The sequence below is a fragment of the Lagopus muta genome, chromosome 5 (assembly GCF_023343835.1).
Source record: "Lagopus muta isolate bLagMut1 chromosome 5, bLagMut1 primary, whole genome shotgun sequence".
Classification (NCBI taxonomy): domain Eukaryota; kingdom Metazoa; phylum Chordata; class Aves; order Galliformes; family Phasianidae; genus Lagopus; species Lagopus muta.
In genome coordinates this window covers 31,626,698-31,633,591 of record NC_064437.1, presented here as the reverse complement: position 1 = coordinate 31,633,591, position 6,894 = coordinate 31,626,698, and the positions used below count along the sequence as shown (strand labels likewise).

General features: G+C 42.0%; 1 long non-coding RNA gene across 1 annotated transcript; it reads left to right on the top strand.

Annotated features, from left to right (window-relative positions):
- The first annotated feature begins 1,057 nt into the window (after positions 1-1,057).
- LOC125694042 (uncharacterized) lies at positions 1,058-5,354 on the top strand. The gene is made up of 2 exons (XR_007377366.1): positions 1,058-1,094; positions 4,863-5,354. It is a non-coding gene; the product is annotated as an uncharacterized LOC125694042 (long non-coding RNA).
- The last annotated feature ends 1,540 nt before the right edge of the window (positions 5,355-6,894 follow it).

Sequence of the window (6,894 nt, the reverse complement as noted above, 5' to 3'; positions counted from 1 at the left end):
CTGCTAGTGGCTAGCAGTCACATACCCAAAAATAAACAGACCACCTCACCACACAGCCCTGCTCTGTTCAAACTTGGCCCATCACAGAAGAGCAGCCCAGCCACCCATCTGAGCCACCCGCCTGCTGCAACCCCAGCCCTGCGAGGTCACATTTCGACCAGGTGGAAGGTCCAGGCCTCATAGTTTGGACCTGAGTTGCTATTTGAATCCTCCCAGAGAAGAAACAAGCTATCTGTTTCCAACCTGAGGCCCACAGCTTCCTCATGACGGGGAGCATCACTGATCTTTCATTGGTAACAGCAATAGAACCTGAAGGAACAGCATGGAGCTACACTGGGGGAGGGTCAGGCTGTGTATTAGGAGAAGGTTCTTTACCAGAGAGTGGTTGGGCACTGCACAGGCTCTCCAGAGCAGTGGGCAGGACCCCAAGCTTGCTGGGGTTCAAGAGGCATCTGGACAACATCATCAGACGTCTGGTCTGATTTTTGTGTGGTCCTGGGTGGTGCCAGCAGTTGGACTCGATGATCCTCATGGGTTCCTTCCAACTCAGGATACAGTATAATTCCATGACCTAGGCTCAGACGATGTCTCAGAGCCAATAGGCAAATCCCTTGCCACTCTGCATCTCCAGGAGCAAGAAAATCCAGGACAAAAACCAACCCACTAGGTAACAAATCACCTGATAAAGCACTGGGAGAAAGGAAAAATAAAGAGAAAAACAATCTGACTCAGAAATGTCAAAGAAAAACTTACTACTTGGCTAACATTGATTCTGGCTCTCAGTACTCAGAAGCCAGCTGTCTAAGATGCAGGTACCTGAGTCTCTGCTACTAAGATGTTTGCATTTTAGGGGGCTCCAAAATGTGTACCTGTATGGGAACTGCTGAGTCACGGCCTGAACCTCTGATTGATCACCTGAAGTGAGCCATGAGTCAGCCAGAGGAGCACAGGTGAAGGCAATTCACCTGTGCTGCTGGAAGGGGTGGAGACAGGCTCCACCCTTCCTGGACCTATTTAAGAGCTGGCTACCAGAGGGGAAGGACCTCTTCTGGAGATCCCCTCTTTTGGTGTCTTTTGGTGAGCTCAACTGAAGGGTAAGCTCTTCCACTTATTCTCTTTTTGTTATCGTTGTCTGCTTTGCCTTACTCTCTTGATTATATTGCGATTATAACATCTTGATATTTATTGATTATACACAATTATATTGTGATTATAACATCTTGGTTATACAGTACCATATAAGCTGTGACATACAGCAAGGGACAGACAACACATTGCTGCTTTATTCTCATGGCTCCCTTTGCTTCAGCAAGAACTTGAATTCATTTTTTTCCTTGCCGTTATCTAATACATACCCAAGTAAATAATTTTCCTCCTGCTATAGGGAAATAGCTGGGCCATGCTCGCTCCACCTGGTACAAGTCAGGAGTAAATGCTGTTTAACTGCTTTGTTCACCCAACACACCACACTGCTTTGACTAGGGTGATTTCTTTCCTTTGTTCCTCTGTGAATTGCCAAAAACTTACAAAATTCAAGTCAGGATGTCAAAGTCCTACAGTTATGAACTTGCTCTGGAATCATTTGTAATTGTTACGTGGCCATGGCATAAAGTTTTGTGCTTGTTGCCTGAACAATACCAAACACCCTTTTCTTCAGCGTCACATCGTCATAAAACAAGTTGCAATTTGGTTTGCCACAGAAATGCTTTTCAGGGAAAAAAAAAAAAATAAGTTTTAGAAAGGTACGAGTCACAGAAACATCACTCCCCTCTTGTAGCAAGCTTGGAAATACTCTGCATGCCTGCGTTCTCCAGTTTGGCACAGAAGTTACAGAATAGTCCCTGAAGCAATGCATAAGTGGGGAAAAAAGCAGAAGCCACAGGGAAGAGCACAGCCTCCCAAACAACTTGCTCTTGCCTCCCAAGTGGCTGAAGACTAGAAAGCTCCGCTTAGAGGCAAAGTCAGGCTTACAACTGCCAGCATGCTACTCAGAAAAATCTTATGTTTTCAACAGCCTCTCAATACGAGTCATCAAGCTTACAATACATTACTGTTTAAAAAATAATTATTTGTAATACGTAAATATATTTAAGTGCCATCAAGCCTCCTTTCTCCCTTCTCTCCTTCCTAGCCTCATGAAGTATTTTATGTCACTGTCTCTTCTCAGTGTCCTTTCATGCCAAGATCAATACTGCATTTCCTACCTTCTCTTTGTTTCATGTATAATCACACAGTTCACCACTTCCTCTCTCCAGAAAAGAAACCCGAAGTCATTGACCCCTTCTTCTTTCTGCATGCCCATAAATACATAGGAAAATCCCATTCACCACCAGTTTCCCCTTATTAGGTACGATATAGGATGAACGTTAATGTTACCAGCTACTCAGCACCTGGCTAATTCCTGCTGCTTTGCTCCCTGAGGGGACGTATTCCATCACTTGGGCTCACAGGAGAATCAGGAAACAGCTGCAATATTTAGTGACCCAGATCTCCCACTACAACAAGCAGGAGACCATGGTGGTGACAAGGCTTCATTCAACAACATAATAATTTTTCCTTAGAAGTGGACCTTTCCTTAGGAATGTTCACAGTCACGTGAATAATTTCATGCTTTCTATTCTCCTCCTTGTGATACCACTACAAGGTGTATTTCTTCACTTTGATTACTAACACCTAGCAATGGCTGTTTGCATGGTTCTGGTTTCCCTTCATCTGAACTTTCGTCACAAGATAAAAAACCCAAAGAAATCAAGGAATGCTGAAGTAACACCTGTATTGGAGCCCAGGCACTGAGGTCCATGTGCTACTGAACAGCTTCATTTCAACTAAAGTGGTTCAGGATTACCTTTCTTGAACTGCTAAAAAAAAAAAAAAAAAAAATACTAGAAGTGGATTGCCTGCTGTAGGAAAAGCACACGCAGCTCTGGCACGTAGAGCTCACAAAACTTTTTCAGGATGCCCTTCCTAAACATTCAGACAAATAAATGTGCAAAACTCACCCCTCCCGCATCATTTCTTGCTGGTACCAGAACAAAAACAGAAGCCTTTCTCTCCTGAACACAAATAAGCCACAAAAAGTACTACAAAATAGCTGCATCTGGCCTTGGAGTCTGATTAATTGTTTCACAAGGTACAACTTCAGCAAGCAGAGTTTAAACTACGCATTTAATAGACTGAAATGTAAACAGTGAAGCTTAAGAGTTATGGCACATGGAGTATTTAAACAAGACCTAACAACATCAGATTATTTACTGTTGGAGATTAGTACAGTAAATCCAATTATTATTTTTCACTAATGTTTTAGTTACTGTTAGAACTGTTACTATTAGAACACCATATTACTTCACACAGAGAAAGGCAATAGCAGATACAGCTGCTTTAAAACAGCAAAGGTCACAATCTTTATCTTCTTTATTTAAAGAAGGAATCACCCACCTTCTAAGAATCAGAGTTTACCAAGCACTCCAAAGATGATCTCCAAATAAAGACACTGCCCTTACCTCTGCCAGCCCTTAAATGAGTCTGGGAGGGGGGAACCCTGGGTCCCTGATCATTCAGGTGAATTGCTTCTACCTGTGCTCCCAGGGCTGGCCTCACCCCTTCACCAGGTGCTCTATCAGTGGTTCAGGCCATGACCTAGCAGTTCCCATATGCTTTGGAATGAATGTAAAGGTGAAATAAGCGCCAGTTGGGAAATCAAAGCTTAGAGAAAGCCATTTTCGTACCAAATTGTTTTATCATTGCCTTGTTCCAGAAAGAACAGGAAAAATAACCAAGAAGTGAGCCAATTTCAAAATGTACCTACTCCCTCATGATAGGGAAAGATTGACTCAGGTCTTCATTTTTATTGTCAAAGCTCTTCTATTTTACTTGTGAAGGATGTATTCAGAAGCTTTTCTTTCTAATGAATATTTTATTTCCTCTTTTTTTTTTTTTTTTAATTTAACATTATATAAACCTTAAAACGTACGCCTTTAAAGGTTTGCTTTCGTATCTTCCATCATAAGTTGAGAATCTTGCTTTATAAGAAAATCATTACTTTTTATTTATGGTATAAATATGTATATTATTAGATAAACTCATCTTTTTCTTAAACCACATGTGAATCATACTAATAGTATTAAAAAAATTACAAGAATAGAAGGGAAAAAGTCAGGAAGAATGCTGGGAAGTTTTCAGTGTAATTGAAGGTAGCTGAAAGTAACTTTCAATTAACTTGCCAAAAATTTGGGTCTAGTGACTTCTACTTCTTTTGAAGCATTATTTGCTATGAGGAAATACATGCCAGTAGGTACAGAAGGAAAGCATGCTTTTAAAAATGAAGAGATGAAAACATCTTCCTAATCAATGTCACCACCAGTTCCTGTATTGGAAATCGCTCTTTTTTGCAATAGCTTTTTGACATGGATTTTGGAAACTGATGTTGAGCAGGCAAATTAGGAATGAGGGTGTTTCATCAGCTCAATAGCACATACTAACCTGCAGTCACATACAGGTCTCTACTTCTGCATTATGATTACTCTCTCTAGCACTGCACCATGAAGCTAGCAGGTGGTTACAAAGCATTATTAATACTTTTTCATGCCTCTCACTCACACAGCAAAACCCATGGGAATGAAGGAGTTGCAGTAAGGCAGCAGGGTTACACACCTCATTATGAGACATCAGACTTGCAAGCAGAAGAATAGAGGAACCCTTACAGACCAGCACAGTGTGTCAATTTTTAATCAAAATCCAAACGTTAGCCCTATGCAAACACAGCTCATATCATAATATCATACATCAAATGAGTACTCATGACCACGGCTTTATCTTGAGGCCACACACAAAGCTTTTATAATTTATTCTATTTTCTTTGGCAGCAGAGCAACCTGACACCCTCTTGGCACAAGGCAAAGTGCTCCTGGTTGACAAATCACTACTTCATCGCTATGGCATGATTAAACCTGAAAAATCTCAGCCAAAAACTGGGAAAAGCAGCAGTTTGAGAAGATGGGGACTCCCCAGCAAGAGGAACAGGGACAAAGGAACTCCAGTGCCCAAGGAAAGACCAAAGATAAATTCCCTACTACAAAACCTGAGTGAGTGGAAACCAACAAGTGACTCCCTGATAGGTCCTGGGTAGAGCACACTGCTCCTTCTGAAATCAAAGATGTTTTCAATGGCTTCATTATTACACTAACAAGAAGCTTCTGATCCCAACCACAGCCAGCAAGATTCATCAGTGGAGATTTGCATGTGCTCTTGCTGGGCATCCCAGGAAACTTCTTGAAGCACTTCCATAGGAAGCTGAAGATTGGGCTTAATTTAGGATTTTCACGGCAGCAAATAATTAACACCAAGGGATGATGTTTGCTCAAGTGTCATTTTTTTTGAGCTGGAAGTGCTTTTACTTAATTCCACCTGGCAAGCTGTGGGAAGCCCTCAAACAAGCAATCCACAGTGATTATGGAAAAGGAAGCAATTATGTCTGACTTCTCTTGGGGTTTCTCAACTATGTCTCTTGAGAGGCTTTCAAGGAAGCATAAACAGATCATGTCTATTCTTCTGAGCAAAGTCTGCCCCAGAGAGAGGAGAAAAACATCACAGCTGCCCTTCCCACACAACCTGAGGGCCTTCCAAAAATTCAAATTGAAATCCCACCTCCTTTAGTGACTGAGGGGTTTCATGTAGTCTGCCTGCACTCATACATGTTTGTCCCACTTTCCCCATCCCTGTGGGTCAAACCAGTGGGAGCACAGACAGTTTTTTACCAAAAATGGGGCTCAATGACCAAATTTTCATCCCAAAATCTTCTATTTATTTACATATATAACACCATTTGTTGTTTGCATTCTACTTAACGAGCAGATGGCTTTTCCTCCCTAGTAATGCTGTCACAGTTACTTGTGGCTGCATGAGTTGGAGTTTGGTTTGTGGGGTTTTTTTTTTTTTTTTTTTTTTTTTTTTTCCTTTGGAAAAGCTCATCATTGAGAAAACACATGGAGAGAAAACTGTTCTCAGAGCAAGATCCCAAATTTGTAAAATGGCTGATTGCCTTGACAAGACATCAAACTTGTCAGACACAACTGTATGTATTGCACTTTCCAGTTCTGCTCGCATCTCACTCACTTGCTCTGCTCTCATCTTATGCTGTTCTCTCTCTTCCTCTTCCCCAGAAAAAAGTTTTCATGACTTTCATGACGGTCACATGAAGATGCACAGTACTTCACTTTTTTTGGAGAAGATTTTCTCTTCCCGGTATCACAGTTTCAGGGCAGCAGCATTTGTCTGGTCACCAAATTATTTCAGATTCTTTCCCTGCAGAGTCTGAGGCATTTGGTGGCACACTGGTCTGTTACCATGTTTGAAATTTGATGTCAGTTGTGATCAAATCTGATTGGTTTCTTATGACATATAAGGTAGGATGGCACACCAAAGAGACAAAAGCCCTTCTAATAGGGGCAAAAAGTGGTGTCATGTCTTCCAGTTACTCCTGGGAGTCCAGGAGAAGCAGCAGACCCCAAACTGGATGCTGGAGTTAATACTGGTTGTGACTGGATTGAGTGTCTGGTGGTTGTGGGTTGTTTTTTTTCTTTTTAAAATAAGTTCCAAAATCTGTGCTTGACTCCCTGAATTCAGCAAAAAGTTGGGCAACAGAGGGCAGAGAGAGTTTGGGAGCAGCTTCAGTTTTAAGCCAAGAAATGGGTCAGTGCACCGGTACCTCACTGGGACTGTGGCTCAGGCACATGTGCTGTTGGGCTGAGCAGGGCCCTGACATCTTCCCACCACACTGGAATACTTCATGCTTTTAAGGCTGGACAAACAGCACTATGGCACTTTTCCAAGCTCAGCAAGGTCTCAGGAGTGGGAGAATGGCATCTTTCACAAGGAGCTCTGCCACCTTGCAGCTCA